The sequence below is a fragment of the Ips typographus genome, linkage group LG3 (genome assembly GCF_016097725.1).
Source record: "Ips typographus isolate SLU linkage group LG3, UJ_Ityp_2.0, whole genome shotgun sequence".
NCBI lineage: Eukaryota > Metazoa > Arthropoda > Insecta > Coleoptera > Curculionidae > Ips > Ips typographus.
In genome coordinates, this window is record NC_138424.1 from 1,845,859 (window position 1) to 1,867,916 (window position 22,058).

Consider the following 22,058-nt stretch of genomic DNA (forward strand, 5'->3'; position numbering starts at 1 on the left):
GATGGCGCGGACGACACGAATTTAGTTGGCCAAATATTTGATAAAAATAGACGATATTTATCCGGCCATGTTGGATGGCCCCGAAAAAATCCGGCCAATAATTTTTTCTAGATTTTTATTTTTGCTCCGCCCATTTTTTCAACGGGCACCACGTTTGGTTAGTTGGACGGATAGTCGGTTATCTTTCGAGTGGGCTTCTAATATTTTCTCTTTTTTCTCGGGGTCTTTTACGATAAATGGGATCCCATTTTTGTTGGTTAGTAACCGGAAATTTGTTAGGTTATGGTTAGGCAATATTCCAAACCAAGCTCAACGGAGATTAAGTGCAAATATGTTTTTCTTTTATATACAGGCCAGAGTGAGTATTTAGAATGTGACAGGAACCTACCATTGTCAGTTGTTTTTGCTCACATTCTATACAAAGCCTACAGACGGTTTTATCCTGTATATGTGTTATGTGGAACAAATTAACTTATAGGCAAAACCAAACTAAAGTAAAATTACGTCACTTGCCACAAAATCAAATTCCTACTATGCAGAACATTGTAAATTGAAAAAATACAAAACTTCCATCTTCTTCCAAAGTTATATCATTTAATTGTTAATTGTCTTATTTAACGATTTTTTTGAGTACAGCCTCGTATTTGGTAACTCACAGTTTTTACAGTTAACAGCAGGTCCGTAATTTCCAGATTTGTTAGCGGTTTTTCAAAGAGTTATAGTTTTTTTAGGTTTTATTGATCGAAATTAGTTAAATTTAGCAGTTTATCGTTTATTTAACCAAACGCGAGTAAAAAAAAATACAGAATTATTTGTACGAAGTGCAGTCAATATTAACAACTTTAGGAGACTTTAAAAATTACGAAATGTTTCAATTTTTAACCTAACCCTGTATAATAATTGAGTTTCTAGGATCCAACTTAACCTAAGAAAATGATTGCTGCAAATATACGACTGTGTCAATCAAATTATGATGGCAAACAAAAAAAACCGTTTGGAAGGTTCAAACGTCACTCAAAGATGTCCTCCAGCGGCCATATTGACATTTGAAATATTTTTGATATGGCGGTTAGGCCGGCAGTGATATAACGTGCTTATATTTTCTTCTTCTTAGAGTCTTTTGCAAACAGTTCAAAACCTTCCAGATCTATCATTCTATTAACAAGTCAGAACGTTTTAGAGCCTTTGGCAAAGTTTCCAAAATTTGTAGGTTTTTGCAGAAGCTTCTAGAACTTGACAGAATATTATACAGCTTTTGGCAACTTTCCAGATTTAAGAAGAAGTTTCTAGAGCTTATCAGATCGTTCTAATGCCTTTGGAAACGTTCCAAACTCTTCCAGAACGTTAAAGAAGCTTCTAGAGCTTGCCAAAACGTTCCAAAACTTTGCAGAAGATTTTAAAAGTTGGCAGAACGTTGTAGAGCCTTCTGAAACATTCGAAAACCTTACAGATCATTGATGAAGCTTCTAAAAGTAGCCGTAGAAGCTTCTAGAACTTGTCAGAATATTATTAGAGCATTTGGCAACTTTCCAAAACCTTTCAGATCTTTGAGGAAGCTTTTAAAACTAGCCAGAACGTTGTAGAGTCACCTGAAACGTTTTAGAACCTTCGAGAGTCTTCTAGAACATCTTGAAAACAGTTTTGATTTTTTTTTCACTTTTGACTTTTTCTCAAAATTTGGTCAAGTTTAGATGGTTTTGGAGTCATGCTGAAATCGACACTAAAGTGGTTTAAAAATGCAGAAATAGCCGAAATTTATTTCCATTCTTGATTTCTATCATTTTGTGTGTGTGTTTCTATAGTAGCAGACTAGAAAATCAATTATTAAAAAAAATCGATTTTTGGAACAATTTTGAGGATTAGTATTTGCGTTGGGCCTCCACATATAAATTATTTTCACTTCTGAGGTACTTATATTTTAAATAAACAACCCTGTATGTTATTATATTTTTTGATTCTCATAACAATTTCATGTTTCATAAGTTATATTGTTATAACCTTATAACCGAATCCTAAAGGTCATGTGACTCTTTTAATTGGCTGAATCGTATTTGAAACGTCACGTGACCGTTTTTAGGTTCTACCTGATTTTTTTAAAGTCACGTGACTTTTTTTAAATGGTCACGTGACAGTTTCAATTCGTCAAATTCGGTCAACAAAATGGAACTCATAACCGTTTTAAATTTCAAAATGTTATTAGGAGGATCACGTGACTCTTTTTAATTAAAAATAGCCACGTGACTGTTTTAATTGTCAAAATATTATTTGAAGGATCACGTGAAATTTTTTAAAGTGAGATGTAGAAACTAGGCGTTTTGGTAAAACATTTTTTAAATTAATTCTGGAAATTTCAGTTTTTCGTGCCACTTTGTATAGTCAAGGTTTTTCAATTAATGCTATTGCAATCAAGAAATAGTCACATTCCTCTCTTTGAATTTCTTCTCCTATTAAACAAAACATAGCCCCGCTTCTGATGAACCGATCACGTCGAAACTAGGCCCATCAGTAAACAAAAACGTACCTTTTTCTATCAATTCTTAAAACTTCAGTTTTCTCTCATATTCTTATTACAGGGTGAATTTTTGAATTAAGTTGATCTTCAACAGAAATGTTTACATTTTACACTTTGCATTGTGTTGAATTAGGCAGCCGCACTCCTGATGATCAGATCATGACGAAACTTGGTATTGTAATAAAACACACTGTATATTATTCATTTTGAGGGTATAAAGCTGCTGAATGGTGTTAAAACCATTTTTATTAAACAAAAAGTAGTATTTTCTAGTACCAATATTTGTATTGTACCATGTAGTTTAGAAGCAAAATATACTTAAAATAAGTAAATAAAAGACTGCAAATCTTAAAATAATCTAAATGTAGAACTTAGGAAGAAACATAGAGAACACAGGTACTGATTAATGCAGTTAAAGCTACATCTGATTCTAGAATACCTACATAATTTATAGCTTAATGGAACGAATTTTTACAGCAGATAGTTTGAACACTCTGTATTCCATCATGAATTTTTAAACAAGTATTTCTAAATAATACAGGATGACTTGAAAAAAAGTGATAATAAAATATAAAAATAACTCTTTGACTCATATTCTTTCCATCGTTTTTGGCTCACTGTCCCACAAAGATCTCATAAAATTTCGCAAAAAAAACCGGGTGGCTCTAAAAATAAAAAAGTGGCTTTCACAAAATAGCGAAACCTTTGTGCGTGGGATTCATTGGAAAGTCAAGGAATTCGTTAAACAGTAGAAAAGATAAAGTAATAAACCAGTTTTGTTTGCGCTAATGGTATCAAATTAATGCCGTTAGCGCCCTCTATCAATAGTTTTCGATAGAGTCAATAATTTAATTTAAGTGAATTAAAAAACATAATAAAAACTACCTACTACTAAAATTGTTTTCTATAATCACAAATTATTGTAGTTTTTATTATGAGGGTGAAAATACCTACATGCATTTAAAAACGTAATAACGGTCCTTCCTAAACATCCAGTGTTTGAAACTTTTAGCGGTCACATAACCTCACAAAACAATCGATTGACACTCATTTGTTTTCCGCGAGCGCGTGAAAAATCCACCCGGTACCCGAGGAGAAAAACAAACGAAAATCGGCAAGAGGGGGGTACTACCACACGACCGTTTTGTAAACACACTGATTTTTTTTTCCTGTTTTTTTTCCCCGGGAAAGTCAATTTTGTAGCCGGATCGTGGCGAAAATTGCGTGGGCGAGACGTCCCGAGTGAAAATTGAACATTTTCAAATGTAATATTGGCGAATTCTAGGATTAGGCGAGCCGAGAGAATCTTAGACACATAAGAAAGCGCACTTGGAAATATCGAAGGCGGTGCCTCGGTGCCGTTTAGGTGGGGGTTCGAAATTGCATAAGAAAGGCATTATGCGTTTCGGTACGAACGCTTTAAGCCGTACCGGGGCCTTTTTTTCCAGCTGGCCTTAGAAGTGGTACTGGTACCCTCGGTACGCCCGAGAGGATGTGTGCTATCGATGAAATTTAATTAAGAGCAGACGGTGGTACCCGGCGATTCGCACACATTTCTATATACGCGAACTGGGAGATGGTTTCGTAATTACTTCCTGATTTTACTCATTTTTGCCTCAATTAATAGAAAAAATACCAGATTGGTTCGATTAAAACGTTCCTCAGTCTTCGTTGCATATTCCACTACCTATTAATTTGATCGTTTGCAATTTGCCTTTTAATTTACTTCTTTAAAAATCTTAAAATCCAGTAGAGTTGCAATTTAATGTCTTCATTATACTATGGAATCATTAGATCAAAGTTTAAAAAATTTATTTTAAATTTTAATTTTTTTAGCACTTCAAGCTTTCTGAAAAACCTTCTTTCTAGTAGGTATTTGAAACTACAAATAATCTGGAGCATAATGACGAAAAAAGCGTGAAACAAACATCCTTAGTTAGGTAAAAAAAACTAGTTTGGTGCATCCTACAAACTATTTGCTTTGTAACTCCTTAAAAAGGCCCTTAATTACAAAAATACCTTCATACAATCTGGTAGAGGATGAAATTTTCTACAACTTTTCTTATTTAAACTTTTTTGTAGCTCTTGAAATAACAAAGCTCCGCTCAATCGAAATGGAGTTAGTATAAAAAAGTGTGACCGTTGTAAATGTCAAAATATTATTTAGGTATTATTATAAGGGTCACGTGATGTTTTAAAATTAAAACTAATATTCTCAAAGTTACGGGACTCTTTTTAAGGTGCAAATGGTCACGTGACTATTTCAATCATCAAATTTAATTTTAATAAAAGTCACGTGACAGTTTTAAATGTCAAAATATTATTTGAAGGGTCATGCAGTCGTTTTCCTGTTTAAATTTTTTCAAAAATTTCTTCAAAACAGGATCTTAAAAGTCACGTGACTGTTTTAAATGGCAAAATCGTGTTTGAAAAGTCACATGACCGTTTTTAAGTTAAAAACTGATATTTTTTAAGGTAAAAATTCTGGATGGAATTGATAATGTCGCGTGACAGTTTTAAATGTCAAAATGTTATTTGGACGGTCACGTGACCGTTTTTCAGTTGGAACTAATACTTTGAAAACCACGTGACTTTTAAAGTGAACCAGTCAGACAACTGCTACCAAAGTTTAATAACTTCTGATAAAATTTGCTTTGAACTGTATCAAAATTACTACAAAATGTTTCATTTTGTGAACAAATTTATTAGAATCTCTTAAAAAAAAGTTTGAAAATTTCTGAGCTGTTCATTACAAAATAAAACATTTTGAAAATCACTGATTTTGTTAAAAAAATTGCAAAAAATGGTAAAAGTAACATATTTTCAATAGTTAAAGTTAATAGTAAAAAAAATGTATTTTTATGGTTATTTTGAGTCACTAATTCGTCAACATTTTTTGTAAAAAATAATTCATACGAATAAAAGAGTACTATTTTATAATTTTAAGCACACATTAGCCTATATTTAGGTAATTTCTTGGAAATAATGTGTACTACATTGTACTAGTGTATTATGGCTCGTAAATAAAGTTATTACCCTCTCTCTGTTTCCATCTTCCAGTCAATTTCTATTAAAATGACACATGTTTTGAAATAATAACAGACACCTGATGGTTAATGCACTTCAAATAATAATTAAAGTTATATAAAAATGCGCTTAAAAAACTGCTAATTTTAGCACCTATAATGCTACAATTTTCACTTTACAATATACCGCCATTTTGTAGAAACTATAATTGCGTGAAAATTATTAAACCGTGATGGAAAAAAGTAGCGTGTTTAATTGTACAGGCCAGGCCAGGAGGCGTGTAAAACATTGAAGTATTGTTCTTATTTGCGACACAAATTCCCATGCCAATTTTTTTGCTCAAACATCCCAAGTTCATTATGTAATTTTTAGTCGGGCATCTGGCGCACCAGAAAACCAAAATTACTTCACTTACGATGTAAGTTTGCATTGCTCAAGACTCAAAAATTAAGTGCCAAATTGTGTACATACAACAGGAAGCACTCTTGTGGTAAATGGTAATGACTGATAATTTACATACAGAGAAAAGGTGGTGGCTGTTTTTTCAGAATCGTATAAAAAAAATGTGATTTTTGAAAACCATCAGGTAAAGCCTAAATAAGTTCCAATTTTCAAAAAAAGAACAAAGTTCTAATAAGACAAATTGTGTCAAGAAAACTTGGTTTATGAATTGAAACATACTTCTGGCAATAAAACTTCTTACTATATTGAAGATCAAACAACATTAAAATGACGTTATGAGTGCGAAAAATTGCATTGGAGAGTGAAGGTAAAACTGTTAAAAACTTCTAGGAAATTTGTCAGTTAGCAGTTTAAAAATGGCAAAGTGAAAATGCCATAATCTCTAAAAGCTCACATTGACAGGCGATTTTATCGCAGACTGTCCTTTAAACCGTTATTTTTCCAGTTCAAATTTTGACAACAATTTCTTCCTTGATTGTACCAAATTTTTGATTGTTTTTTCAGGTTATTGGATAGGAAAATTAGTGAGGATATCAGAAATGTGCTTAAAAAGGTGATTCGGTCACTACAAATGTGTTTTACAGGCGATTTTGTCGCAGACTGTCCTTTAAACCGTTATTTCTCAAGTTCAAACTTTGACAGCGCTTTCCTCCTTGATTCTACCAAATTTTTTATTGTTATTTTAGGTTATTGGATAAGAAATTTAATGAGGATTTCAAAAATGTGCTTAAAAATGTGATCTGGTCACTACAAATGTGTTTTACAGGCGATTTTGTCTCAGACTGTCCTTTAAACCGTTATTTCTCAAGTTCAAACTTTGACATCAATTTCCTCCTTGATTGTACCAAATTTTTGATTGTTTTTTTAGGTTACTGGATAGGAAAATTAGTGAGGATTTCAAAAATGTGCTTAAAAAGGTGATTCGGTCACTACAAATGTGTTTTACAGGCGATTTTGTCGCAGACTGTCCTTTAAACCGTTATTTCTCAAGTTCAAACTTTGACATCAATTTCCTCCTTGATTGTACCAAATTTTTGATTGTTTTTTTAGGTTACTGGATAGAAAAATTAGTGTGGATTTCAAAAATGTGCTTAAAAAGGTGATTCGGTCACTACAAATGTGTTTTACAGGCGATTTTGTCGCAGGCTGTCCTTTAAACCGTTATTTCCCCAGTTCAAACTTTGACAGCAATTTCCTCCTCGATAGTACAACATTTTTGATTGTTTTTTTAGGTTACTGGATAAGAAATTTAATGAGGATTTCAAAAATGTGCTTAAAAATGTGATCCGGTCACTACAAGTGGGATTTACAGGCGATTTTGTCGCAAGATGTCACTTAAACCGTTATTTCTCCAGTTCAAACTTTGACAGCAATTTCCTCCTTGATAGTACCAAATTTTTTATTTTTTCTTAGGTTACTGGATAAGAAATTTAATGAGGATTTCAAAAATGTGCTTAAAAATGTGATCCGGTCACTACAAGTGGGATTTACAGGCGATTTTGTCGCAAGATGTCACTTAAACCATTATTTCTCCAGTTCAAACTTTGACAGCGCTTTCCTCCTTGACTGTATTTTTTTAGGTTATGGGATAGGAAATATTATGAGCATGGGACTCCCCGTATACTACTGGACTATCTAAAAACAAAACAGACACAAATATCTACAAAATTCGTATCTTGGAATTGTTTGTTAAAATCCGGTGGAAAAATTCAAAAATCACCCTGTACATACAGTGCGGTCAATTTTACTAGAGGAGATATAACCAAAGCTACAATGCACTAATAGTCACGTTTTTTCAATTTTCCGGAAAACTGAGAAAGATATTTTAATTTGGAAACCGGGAATAAGTTTCACATGCATTCTCTAATACTTTCCCAATTTAACCGACTGTGTAGCTCTTACGGTTACCGAGATCCCAATACATATAGAACCAATTTGGGACACACTGTATATCACATACTGAGAAGATTCTTTCATTTTTGTTTTTTTTTTAAATGAAAAAATTCTTTTTTTGAGAATATAATAATTACTCAGATGGTGTTATATACGATTGGAAATAATTATAAAGATGGTAATCTCTGCTAAGTTTAATACGTTTTCTTTCACTTTTGAATTGGTTTCCGTGGAATTTTTTCACAGGTGATAAAGTTAGGGTAAACAATTTTTTTGTTGATTTAGTGATAATGAAGATTGCCGTCGAAGTCATTTGTTCGCAAATTAGCCTTATCTTAAGTTGTAGGCAAACACTCCTCAATTAGGTAGAACGAGATAAAAAGTGTTGTCACCTTTTTCCAGGCTAAAAAGTGTTGTTTTTTTTGGCTCAATTAGCACCAAAACTAAATTACACTCTCACCAAGTCTATTCGAGCAAAAATACCTCCAGCTGAGCTTGGTATACCGCGTGTACTCTATATCCAATAAGCATCGACGAAGAACGACCGATACAGGAAGAGATTTTATATATATTGCATCGAGCACTAAAGATAATTGTAAGGATTGGTCAGATATCATACTGGAAGAAAATAATGAGCTTTAAGAATAAGATACCATTTATAATATATAAACTCCCTATTAATCTCAGTCGGAGCAAGCGGTGCGCGCTCGCCATTAAAACAAAAAGAAGATAAAAGAACAGGAAAAAGGCAAACACACGGTATTTGAACCCGAGACCTTTACACTCGGTGTCAAACTGTTTCGTGTATTTAATACGGCGCTTTTACCATTTTTAGTATTAAACCTGTCGATTTTTTTTCCTTTATAGTAGCTCAAATTACGTTAATATTCCGTTAATACTTTTTTCTATTCCTACAGGGATATTCGTTCGTTCCTTAACAGTTTAGAGAACGGATAAGTAGGCAATTGCCACCGGCTGAACGAATATGGAATCCTAGACTTTCCGCAAATGTGAGATATGAAATAGACCAATCACAGACAATCTTCAGCGTGGGTAATGAAATAAACCAACTGCAGCTAATCTTGAACGTAAACAAAACATTTCTTTTGATTGTCATCCTCACTGACAGTTGGCATCAATTGACGTGTATGACACTTAACTCATGCGTGTCAAAGTGAACAACTTTTCTGTAACTCTTGAAATCACAAAGCTCAGCCAAAATGGAGTTAGTCTTAAAAAGTGTGACCGTTGTAAATGTGAAAATATTATTTAGGTATTATTATAAGGGTCACGTGACCGTTTTAAAATTAAAACTAACATTTTCAAAGTTACGAGACTCTTTTTAAGGTGCAAATGGTCACGTGACTATTTCAATCATCAAATTTAATTTTAACAGGCAATTTTGTCGCAGACTGTCCTTTAAACCGTTATTTCTCCAGTTCAAACTTTGACAGCGCTTTCCTCCTGGACTGTACCGAATTTTTGATTGTTTTTTTAGGTCATGAGATAGTAAATTTAATGATGGTTTCAAAAATGTGCTTAAAAATGTGATCAGGTCATTACAAGTAGGATTTACAGGCGATTTTGTTGCAGACTGTCCTTTAAACTGTTATTTTTTTAGTTCAAATTTTGACAGCAATTTCCTCCTTAACTGTACCGAATTTTTTACTGTTTTTTTTAGGTTATTGGATAGGAAATTTAATGAGGATTTCAAAAATGTGCTTAAAAATGTGATCAGGTCATTACAAGTGGGATTTACAGGCGATTTTGTTGCGGACTGTCCTTTAAACCGTTATTTTTTCAGTTCAAATTTTGACAGCAATTTCCTCCTTGACTGTACAGAATTTTTTAGTGTTTTTTTAGGTTATTGGATAGGAAATTTAATGAGGATTTCAAAAATGTGCTTAAAAATGTGATCAGGTTATTACAAGTGGGATTTACAGGCGATTTTGTCGCAAGCTGACCTTTAAACCGTTATTTTTTCAGTTCAAACTTTGACAGCGCTTTACTCCTTGACTGTACCGAATTTTTGACTGTGTTTTTAGGTTATGAGATAGTAAATTTAATGAGGATTTCAAAAATGTGCTTAAAAATGTGATCAGGTCATTACAAATGGGTTTTACAGACAATTTTGTCGCAGACTGTCCTTTAAACCGTTATTTTTTCAGTTTAAATTTCGACAGCAATTTCCTCCTTGACTGTACCGAATTTTTTAGTGTTTTTTTAGGTTATTGGATAGGAAATTTAATGAGGATTTCAAAAATGTGCTTAAAAATGTGATCAGGTCATTACAAGTGGGATTTACAGGCGATTTTGTTGCAGACTGTCCTTTAAACCGTTATTTCTCCAGTTCAAACTTTGACAGCGCTTTCCTCCTGGACTGTACCGAATTTTTAATTGTTTTTTTAAGTTATGAGATTGTAAGTTTAATGAGGGTTTCAAAAATGTGCTTAAAAAATGTGATCAGGTCATTACAAATGGGTTTTACAGACAATTTTGTCGCAGACTGTCCTTTAAACCGTTATTTTTTCAGTTTAAATTTCGACAGCAATTTCCTCCTTGAGTGTACCGAATTTTGTAGTGTTTTTTTAGGTTATTGGATAGGAAATTTAATGAGGATTTCAAAAATGTGCTTAAAAATGTGATCAGGTCATTACAAATGTGATTTAAAGGCGATTTTGTCGCGAGCTGTCCTTTGAATCGTTATCGTTTGCCAGCGCTTTCCTCCTTGACTGTATTTTTTAGGTTATGGGATAGGAAATATGATAAGCACGGGACACAGTGTATACTACTGGACTATTTAAGAACAAAACATACACAAATATAAGATACATCCCAGCACAGTGACTTTGTCAGACGTCACTTTAATGACGGAGTTTATCCAAGAATCACAACTGGAAAAATATGAGTATAGTAAAGTAAGTTAATGTTCTTTATAGTTTTACTGACTTTCAGTATGTAAATTGACAGTATTTAGTGTAAAAATTACAGTTCTGACATAGTAATTTAGCAAACACTTGATTTTCCATTAAAAATGCTTTTGTAATCGCTTTAAATTCAGTTATTTTGGCGGATACGTCACAATTAAGCTTTCACTGACTGATATTGAATACCAATTTACAGGTTGATGGTTTCACGTCTTTTATTTTACTCTCCTCCTCATTGATCAAATTGAAATCATCCTTCCAAAATCAGTGGTTTTGTTATGTTTTAAAACATTTTCAGCAATTTGAGAATTTTTGAAAGTTGACATTAAAAAGCCCTTAAAAAGCATAATTATCCACAAATAATAGTTTCATAATGACCGTGTTACAAGAAATCTTTTCGTCGTCGACAACGGGTTGAAAGTAAAACTGTAAGCTTTACCAACTATCATTTGTGCGTAAAACGTTTTACGTACCGTGGGCCGAAAGAAGGACCTTTGATCGAGCGTAACCTTCTACTTTCAGCCCTTGAAATGTGCTGCAAGAACTATTCTAGTAGATACTTCTGATATACCATCGCAGCGAAAAAAAAAATGTTTTACACAAGCGCGCACGAGCTTGCTGACGTACTGAAATTTTTTAAACTCTCAAATTGTGCCGGATTTGATGGAATTTCTATGAGGGTTGTTTCTGCGCTACCTGACAATGTTTTATCTGTTCTCGCCGATGCAATCAGCCTTTTCTAAGGCAGTTTTCCCATCATGTCTTAAGGGAGCTCAGGTTATTCCTCTTTACAAGTCCGGTGTGTTTGTTCTCGAAGCCGCTTCAATTCTGTGTTTCTCCTGCAGAAGCGAGCATTGAGGTGCTTGGGTCGTGTTGGATACAGGGCCTCATGTATGCCCCTCTTCATTGAACATGGTATCCTCACCTTGTGCTACATTTTCATCTTAGAGACGATTTGTCTTGTCCGTGGCAAGTTTGGGGGTCAGTTGTCCTGACTCGCAGTAGATTCGTTTTGAGGCTTCCCGTTCCTCACACGGATAAGATTAAGTCGTCGCTTATTTACGGTGGCAAGAGACTTTTCAATAACCTTCCTCTCCACGTGAGAGGCCAGCCATCTGCGCATGGATTTGGGCGTGAGGCTGAGAGGTTTTTGCTTGAAGGAGCGTACTATTCTCTGGACGAATTCTACTCCAGTTCTTAAGGCGCCTTGTTCTGCCATAAATTGACCAAGCAGCACTGTTTGTGTTTTTCATCCTCTTTCTCCTCTCTTATACAGGGTAACTGCCTTTTTGTTTTGTTTTTATTTTAATAATTGTAAGGTGTAATTATGTGTGATTCATATTGTATGTGCAGTGTAATAATTATGTATGTTCTTGCTGTTTTTGTATGTGTTTTCAGGACTTTGTCAAAAGGTACTTTTTTGATTGATTGATACAATATTTACCTATTTTTAAGTATATTCTTCATTCTGTACTTTTTGCAGTTTTAACTACTAAAATAATTTTTTAAGGTTACAGAAAAAAGACAGTAGTGAACCACCAGAACCAACAAGTGGTGATTATTTCTAATAAGGCGACACGGTACTTTATAAAACGGGACGAGTCGTAAAAAACGAGACTAAAAAGTAAAAAAAAAATCTCGCGGCCGTAAAAATAAATTCCAAACTACCATAACCTATCTTAAGTTGAGTTATTTCAGTTAAAGTAGGCTGTAAAAGAACGCAATAAGATAGAAAAAAACGACATGCAAATAAAGCGCTGCAGAAAGAAACGGGGGGGTCATCGACTCGAGAGCTTAGCTTTGTCTCTCTCCCACACACGAGCCGATCGGGCGGGAACCCAGTGGCGTACCAAAGTACCTTCAATTTTTTTCTCACCCCTCTGTTTTGTCATAATTGCAATTAATTCTAAAATTTAGTAACATTTTACGGGTTCTCCATTAAAATTTTGTTTTTTTGCTTTTAACAATTTTTCTAACTGATTTAGTTACAATTTGTACTTTTCGGTACAAAGGGTTGTTTCCCCCTTGTAGTAGTACAAATCAGTTCAACTGATCAAGCTGGTACCTCAGTACCATTTTGGGTGAATTTTTGGTACCGCCCCTGACTTATATGTATACATGCACAGCCTCCTATACTTAACTGAATCTGTGTAGGGTAGGTCAACGTATTTTATACTTGTTTTATTTTCCGACCAGAAACATACTCTTTCAAAGTTCTTTTATATGCACTTTCAAGCCTTTTTGCGCCGTTGCGGCTCGGCGCAATGTAAAATATAAGGCTAATCTTAAAATATATTTTCCTATTTTAAATTCGACTTTCTTTAGGTTCATTTAGTGTAAACATTTCAGCCTCGAGAACTGTTTGTTGTAAATGACCGGGGAGTTTATGTAAAACCATAAAAGCTTTAGAGTAAATAATGCGAGTTTTCTACCTGAAAAAAAAAGAGGCTAAAACTGAAAAGTAGCTAAAAATAAGATGTCTACATGCTAATTTCACTCGTGTACGCATAAGAAGTGTATCTGATTTAAACTGGGCGAATAAAAGAACTTAAAATAATATTTTCGCAGCCCAGAGTTCAATAACTTCTTTAAGAAAACATAATTTTTACATTTTCTGTTCCAGCTCTGTTTGTTTATGTATTGAGCACATTTTCAATCTGATTACACGCAAAAAAGTCACACAAACAAATCTTATATACTCCGTATGTATATAAGATGCAATATTTTTTTTCGTTGAAGCTGAGATAGGCAGTTTGCAGTGATTGAACTCTGAATAGGAAATAAAATACAACAGGGCTAGGCTTATATTAAAAGAACGCAAGTCACTTTGGCTACATTTATTACCGGTGTGCCTGTTTGATGTAAAATGGCCGATCATGGTACCTCAGTACCACCCACCTATTGAGTGTTAATTAGATTCTGTTAAAAAAAAAATGTTATAAAGTGGAAATATTCTGGATTTAGTGTTGTCTAGGAAATTCAACAATCTAAAACTTAAATTAAAATGTACTGGGTGACCCAATAAGACTGTTCCTCGACCATATTTCATTTTCTCAATATTTCAGGTTAGGAACGAGAATTTGAAAAACGGTTTTCACTGGCCTATTTGGATGTTATTTGGCTACATTTTCATAAAGAAAAAGTCATATAATTCCTTTTGTTTTTTTTTATTTTATTTTTTTGGAATTTGAGTCATTATGTCAAAAGTGGCTGGCGCAGAAAGATTCAACTAAATTAACTATATTTTGGTTGATTCTTATTGCCCAAGAAATGCTCTTTTCAACAATACCGAATTTGTTAAAATTGCTCAAACCGTTAAGAAGTTAAAGCAGGTTGTTGCAAAAATAATTGAACACCTCACGCCATCTTTATTTTTGAAATAACAGAAATTTATTTTTTACGAAAATGATAGATAACTTGGTTCGCTTTAAAAATGAGGAAAAAGAACTCTAGTTTGTTGTGCAAAATTTATAGAAAATAATGGCAGTTACGGCCTCTGGTGGTCATTTTTAGAACTTGAAAATATTTTCCAGCAATTCTTCATGGCCGATTTACCTAAAAAAATTTTACCCCAAAATCATACGACCAACGGTTCCCGAGATATGGTGGAGGAACAGTCTTATTGGGTCACCCGGTACAATTTCACTACGTTTTACTTATTACTGAAAGGTCTTACTTTTACAACAGTAGGAATTTGCATTAGGCGAAATAAGCGCAAAAAAAGCAGCAGATTTTTATTTTGCTTCATAAGGGTCCCAATCCACAGCAAACGGTACCAAAGAACCTTAAATTAGGTAAAATAAGCGCAAAAAAAAGTAATTTAAAAGGTTTCATTTTTCAAAAAAATTGAAAGAATGGAGGTGTATTTTAACTACTTTTTGAGATACAGTATCTCGGCAACGTGAAGAGCCACAGAAGCCAATTTTTGGCTAATTTTATAGTATTTTTTATCTTTTTTCTAATAGCGATTTAGCGAAATTTATTGGAGTTCAAATAAAAGAGTTACAGCCTTTCAAAACTGGAAAAAATGACATTTTTGGTCAAAAGTGCAATTTTAGAAATTTTTTATTTTGCTCCATAAGCATTCCACTGCACTTCAGAAGGTATATTTATACCAAAGAATCTTAAATTAGGTGAAATAACCACTTGGACTTTTCGAAAATTGAAAAAATGGCATTTTTTTTCAAAATTTTCGTTTTTTTATTTTGCTCCAAAAGGGTTCCAATGGGCGTATTTATACCGAAGAACCTTAGATTAGGTAAAATAAGCGCAAAAAAAAACACTAAACAATTAAAAAATAGGGGTGTATTAGGGGTAATACCCCCCTAGTACTAGGGGTCTTTTCTAACTACTTTTTGAGATACAGTATCTCGGCAACATGAAGAGCTAGAAAAGCGAGTTTTGGCTCATTTTGTAGTATTTTTTATCCTTTTTTTCAATGGCGATTTAGCGAAATTTATTGGAGTTCAAATAAAAAAGTTACAGTCTATTCCTAAAAATACACATAAGGTGGATACTAGTTTGAAACAAATTTGCAAACTAATGCAATTTACCTTAAAAAACTGAAATTATGGTAAGCGATAATGATCTTTATTTACAAGAAGTGAATTTGGAGATTTTCAATCAAACAAAACGTCATTATTCCTTCGTCGAAAAGTAATAGCAATTAAGATACCAAGGGCATTATTTCCTATAATGCCTGTGGTGTCTTCAATGTTTAATGTCCGACTTTTTGAAAATAAAAATTCGAGATCTAAACGATTTTATTTAAAAAATGGTCAGAGGGTATTATATAAAATAATGCCCTGAGGGATAATTGGCCTTAATAGGTGTCATTTTTGATGAAATAATAGCCCTGTCGGACGGAATGAAAATTTCATTTCAAAACATTTCAAAATTTTCCTTAATTTCCTTGTTTTATTTTTGAAATTTAATACGCACTTGAAACTTGGGTTAGGTTAGATTAAAAACAGTAAAAATGGCATTACTGTTAAAATGTACGTATGTACATAATACGGTTGATTTTGGCTTGAAACTAATTTACTAATTAACGGTATTGACCCTAACAAACTGAAATAATGATAAACGAAAATGATTCTTATTTACCAGTGCCGGATTTAACTTATTTTCCGCCGGGTGCTAAATTTTATACTTAATACATTATGAGTTTTATTTTGATTTTTAAAACACAAAATATCAGTATAAACGTAAAATTGTCACGTAAACTTTTGATGATTGAAAATCGTTTCGTGACCATTTTTACTCTAAAAATAGTCACGTGATTTAAAAAAAAAACATCAGTTAAACTTAGAAACGGTCACGTGACCCTTAAAGTAATATTTTAACGTTTAAAACGTTCACGTGATCTTCCGGATCCGTTTTGACGTTAAAAAAATAGTAACGGGATTTTAAAAAAACCGTAGCTCCGTTATTTAAGGAGCTACTGAAAAGTGTAAATTAAGAAAGTTGTAGGAAATTTCATCCTCTATAATATTGTATTAAGGCGTTTTTGCCTTTAAAGATCTTTCTAAGGAGTTATAATGCAAAAAGTGACAGAGTGTACCAAACTGCTATTTTTAAACTAGCTCCACTTTCAATCTAATGATAGAAAATATACAGAGTGTATTTATGCTTCTAAAACACCCTGTATAATTTTTTTTAGCAATAATAAAATTTTTGATTTGTTTTTATGTTATTTTTAGTGTCTGTACATTTATGCTTATTATTATCATTTCAGCTTCTAGCGTTAACTCTATATAGGGAGATTCAAAATTACTTAAATGACATTGAAATTAATTGCTGTTTTGTTTTTTCTCTTCTCTCTCGCTAGCACACATGTTTTTTTCTCTAATTTAAGAGATAATCGAATGCAACTAAAGTGCATATAAAACCCGAACAGAAACCAGGTCATTACCTACTACTGAAAAAGTAAAAGTCTAATCTTTAAAAGCGGTTTCAATTTGCATGTATTGAATATTTGCTAATAACAATAACTGAACTTTGTCTAATGAGATATACCAGGTAATAATAATCAAAACGACTCGGTGATTTCGTCATATAATAGTTTTTGTCCTTTTTTAATCGCCAGTTACGACACCTCTCGCCTTTTTCAGTAACAGCTTCCAAGGATGTTTAAAAACGCTTTTTCGTGTCGGTTTCAATGCAAAATGGGAATTTTTTCCTGTTGCTAATTGCTGATAAAAGTGCATTGAATAGCGCTAATTAATATTTGGCGAGATTAAGCCCAAACCAAACAGGTTGAGGATCAAGGACGATTGTACGAAAATGCACTTTTTTGCTTATCAACAATTATTGTATTTAAGGTTTTAAATAGTCATTTTTATTATTAAACAAGCTTATTTTATCTAGTGTATTTATGTATTAAATAGTAACAGTTTATTTAAAAAATCTTACTGATAGGATACTGGAAACTTTTAGTAGACATAAATGAATATGTAATTATAACAGTATTTCAACATATTTAATAGCATTTTTGGTAATACTAAATTTGAGTACTATAGGCATTACAACTAAAATTAAATCAGAAACAGTCAGATTTTGTTACTTTTCAAGTATGTTTTGTTGTTTTTTGACACTTATCAGGTTTAGAACAAAACAAAAGACAGCTGTAACTGGCAGCCAAATGTATCTGTCAAAGTATGACGTAATAATGTAATAGAAAAGTAATCAAGGTTTAGGTAAAACCTTATGAACTTGTACGTAGCCAGAGAAAAGGAAATGTTCAAGAATGTGACCAATGAAGAAGCAAACGTTCACAAACATTACATTCAAAACATTTATGTTTCTATTAACTGTTACGTCACTGCATTTTACTTTGATTTTCACTATATGTTGGTGGTGTCCGCGAGTAGACTGAACCAGTGAGTAGTAGCCGTGAATAATAATCGAATCACTATTCAAAACTAGTAAGTAATAGGCATATTATTAAAAAAACTACATTACTTTTGCGTTATAAGGTATTTTCTAATTAAGATACGAAACTTGAAATATTTTTTTAAGTTAAACTTTAACATCCTATATCTGAGAAACAAAGCAACTTATCACTGTCTGAAAATTTGTAGTTAGAAAACGTATATTAGCCCTAAATGTGACATCATTAAAATGGACCTAATCAGCAACTGAACTCAATATCATCAAGAGTCATTTTCGTTTAGCATCACCTGCCTTACTTACGGCAAATCCCATTTATTCGAAGAATTGTTTCATACTAATTTCACCCTTAATGATTTTCTCGAAAAATGTACGGAACAAACTATGTTTTCGACTTAAGATGTGTTAAGGAAAAGTTCCTTGGGCTTTTTTGCTTATCAACAATTATTGTATTTAAGGTTTTAAATAGTCATTTTTATTATTAAACAAGCTTATTTTATCTAGTGTATTTATGTATTAAATAGTAACAGTTTACTTAAAAAATCTTACTAATAGGTTACTGGAAACTTTTAGTAGACATAAATGAATATGTAATTATAACAGTATTTCAACATATTTAGTAGCATTTTTGGTAATACAAAATTTGAGTACTATAGGCATTACAACTAAAATTAAATCAGAAACAGACAACCAAATGTCGCAAAAGCCAAAAGCTCTAAAATGCATTGAATCAAAAATCACACTGATTTTGTTACTTTTCAAGTATGTTTTGTTGTTTTTTGACACTTATCAGGTTTAGAACAAAACAAAAGACAGCTGTAACTGGCAGCCAAATGTATCTGTCAAAGTATGACGTAATAATGTAATAGAAAAGTAATCAAGGTTTAGGTAAAACCTTATGGACTTGTACGTAGCCAGAGAAAAGGAAATGTTCAAGAATGTGACCAATGAAGAAGCAAACGTTCACAAACATTACATTCAAAACATTTATGTTTCTATTAACTGTTACGTCACTGCATTTTACTTTGATTTTCACTATATGTTGGTGGTGTCCGCGAGTAGACTGAACCAGTGAGTAGTAGCCGTGAATAATAATCGAATCACTATTCAAAACTAGTAAGTAATTTTATTAAAAAAACTACATTACTTTTGCGTTATAAGGTATTTTCTAATTAAGATACGAAACTTGAAATATTTTTTTAAGTTAAACTTTAACATCCTATATCTGAGAAACAAAGCAACTTATCACTGTCTGAAAATTTGTAGTTAGAAAACGTATATTAGCCCTAAATGTGACATCATTAAAATGGACCTAATCAGCAACTGAACTCAATATCATCAAGAGTCATTTTCGTTCAGCATCACCTGCCTTACTTACGGCAAATCCCATTTATTCGAAGAATTGTTTCATACTAATTTCACCCTTAATGATTTTCTCGAAAAATGTACGGAACAAACTATGTTTTCGACTTAAGGTGGTGTGTTAAGGAAAAGTTCCTTGGGCGGTAGATGAAACTTAATAAATAAAATGTTAACGGTGTGAAGCGCGACGAATGTTAATTACTTACGGACGCTCCGCTATATGGTAGTAAAAATCACCGTAAAGACAATAAAACTCTTGTATTTACACACTTGAGGATGAAATGAAGATGTTCTGATTGTTTTAATTTACCTTTACCGAGTTGTCGTCGGACAACTTTCAACGCCAGTGGCGGCGATTCACAATCAGAATTTTTATATAATAATCCTCCGATTATTGAAAGTTAACAAATTCCAATCAGAAATCAGCAACATCAAACAAAAACCTTTTTAGCATTCCCGGAAAAAAACTCCTTTCATGCCATATAAACAATTCCGAAACCATTCAAATACCATTACCAGAAATGCGTAATTTAAATTTCCATCCAACAATTTAAATAAAATATATACATAAACGTATATTTACATAAATAAATGCAACGCAAATCCAACAATATCGTTCGAGGGGAGGGGAAGAAAATCGATATAGTTGCAAATCGGCCGGGACTGAAATGCCATTTGCTCAAAATTATATATTCGAGAGGAATTTTTCCAAAAACCAACATCAATACTACAGTACGACAAATATAGAGGGCGTGGCGGCGCTACGATAAATTTTATATTTATAAAAAATCGGTCCTGGCTAAAATGCAACGCTCCGATTGGTCAGAGCCTCACCCCCCACCCCGCACGCCGCCACTTTGGCCGTTATATACGCGGTCGGCCATTTTGGATCGGCGGCTTTACATAGGCCTGTGCTTTGGACGCTGGATAGTCGAACGTCATTTGTTTATTATATATAAGTGTTTATATAATGAATTTAGACAGTTTTTTGAGAATTTTCCACGATTTTGTGGAAAACGCGCATGCGTTTCAATTTTGGGTGTCACCGATTTTAATTATTTAAACATTAATTTTTGAACTGTACACGCCCTTTCTGGTGTTAGTCTGTAGAGAATCAAACGTGGAATTTCAGAGAGTTTTGCACTGATTTAGGTTATTATTTTGCGTGATTTCCAGATTTTTCACACTAGGAGAAACATAATTTAACAGGACAAGACACACACTTTGTAATATTAGGGGCAATTTTGAAATTTTATTGTAATCACTAAAGAATTAGTACACAAAAATAGTAACACAATTTTAAAAAATTCTCACAGTTATCTGACCGTTTAAAACGTTTTTTTTAGTGTTTAACCTATTTGAAGGTAATGTAAAACCTTTCGTTCACAATTTAACAAAATATGACACACATTTTATATTTTCCATAATTCAAGCAAGTATGATCCTCATTTCATTACAATTAAGTTTATTCGTAATGAAAATGGCTTAAATTTACCGTGACCGGTAAGGTAAATTAAAATTTTTTAAAGTTTTAAGCACAGTTTGACAGTCAGGGACAAAAATACTTGTCAAACTGGCTCATCCACTGGTAGTAAGAAAATTACTGTTTTAAGCACATTTTTAGAATTTCCATTAAATTTTCTATCCAATATTCTGAAAAAACATTACAAAATTTGGTACAGTCAGGGAGAAAAGCGCTGTCAAAGTATGAACTGCCAAAAACGCAGTTTGAAAGACACAAAATTGCCTGTAAAACCTACTTGGAGTGAGAAAATGACTGTTTTTAGCACATTTTTTGAATTCCTATTAAATTACCTATCGAATAACTTGAAAAACACTACCAAATTTGGTACAGTCAGTAAAAAAAGCGCTGTCAAAGTTTGAACTGCCAGAAACATAGTTTGAAAGTACAATTAGGGACAAAATCGCCTGTAAAATCGATTTGGAGTGAGAAAATGACTGCTTTTAGTACATTTTTGGAATCCTCATTAAATTCTATATCCCATAACCTGAAAAACACTACAAAATTTGGTACAGTGGGTGAAAAAAGTGGTGTCAAAGTTTGAACTGCCAGAAACACAGTTTGAAAGTACAGTCAGGGACAAAATCGCTTGTAAAACTCACTTGGAGTTAGAAAATGATTATTTTAAGCACATTTTTGGAATACTCATTAAATTTCCTATCCAATAACATGAAAACATTACAAAATTTGGTACAGTCAGTGAAAAAAGCGGTATCAAAGTTTTAACTGCCAGAAACATAGTTTGAAAAGACAGTCAGGGACAAAATCGCCTGTAAAACCCACTTGGAGTTAGAAAATGATTATTTTAAGCACATTTTTGAAATTCTCATTAAATTTCCTATCCGATATCCTAAAAAACATCACAAAATTTGGTACAGTCAGGGATAAAAGCGGTGTCAAAATATAAACTGCCAAAAACGCAGTTTGACAGACAGCCAGGGACAAAATTGTCTGTAAAACCCACTTGGAGAGAGAAAATGACTGTTTTCAGCACATTTTTGGAATCCTCATTAAATTTTATATCCCATAACCTGAAAAACACTACAAAATTCAGTATAGTCAGGCAGAAAAGCGGTGTCAAAATTTGAACTACCAGAAACACAGTCTGAAAGTACAGTCAGGGATAAAATCGCTTGTAAAACTCACTTGGAGTTAGAAAATGATTATTTTAAGCACATTTTTGGAATCCTCATTAAATTTCCTATCCAATAACCTGAAAAACATTACAACATTTGGTACAGTCAATGAAAAAAGCGGTATCAAAGTTTTAACTCCCAGAAACATAGTTTGAAAAGACAGTCAGGGACAAAATCGCTTGTAAAACCCACTTGGAGTTAGAAAATGATTATTATAAGTACATTTTTGGAATTCTCATTAAATGTCCTATCCAATAACATGAAAAACACTGCAAAATTTGGTACAGTCAGGTAGAAAAACGGTGTCAAAGTATGAACTGCCAAAA

The 22,058-nt window shown here is 32.9% G+C and overlaps 1 protein-coding gene across 2 annotated transcripts in view; it reads right to left on the reverse strand.

Moving 5' to 3' along the window:
• Positions 1–22,058, reverse strand: part of dati (zinc finger protein datilografo) — a 150,109-nt gene that overhangs the window by 123,538 nt on the left and 4,513 nt on the right. The window contains exon 1 of one of the 2 annotated variants that reach the window (XM_081974615.1): positions 3,467–3,811. The exons of the other annotated variant lie outside the window; for it this stretch is intronic. The gene's annotated coding sequence lies outside the window, so the exon portion shown is untranslated. Of the gene's footprint in view, positions 1–3,466; positions 3,812–22,058 lie in introns of those variants that run through there. 2 annotated transcript variants of the gene reach the window in all.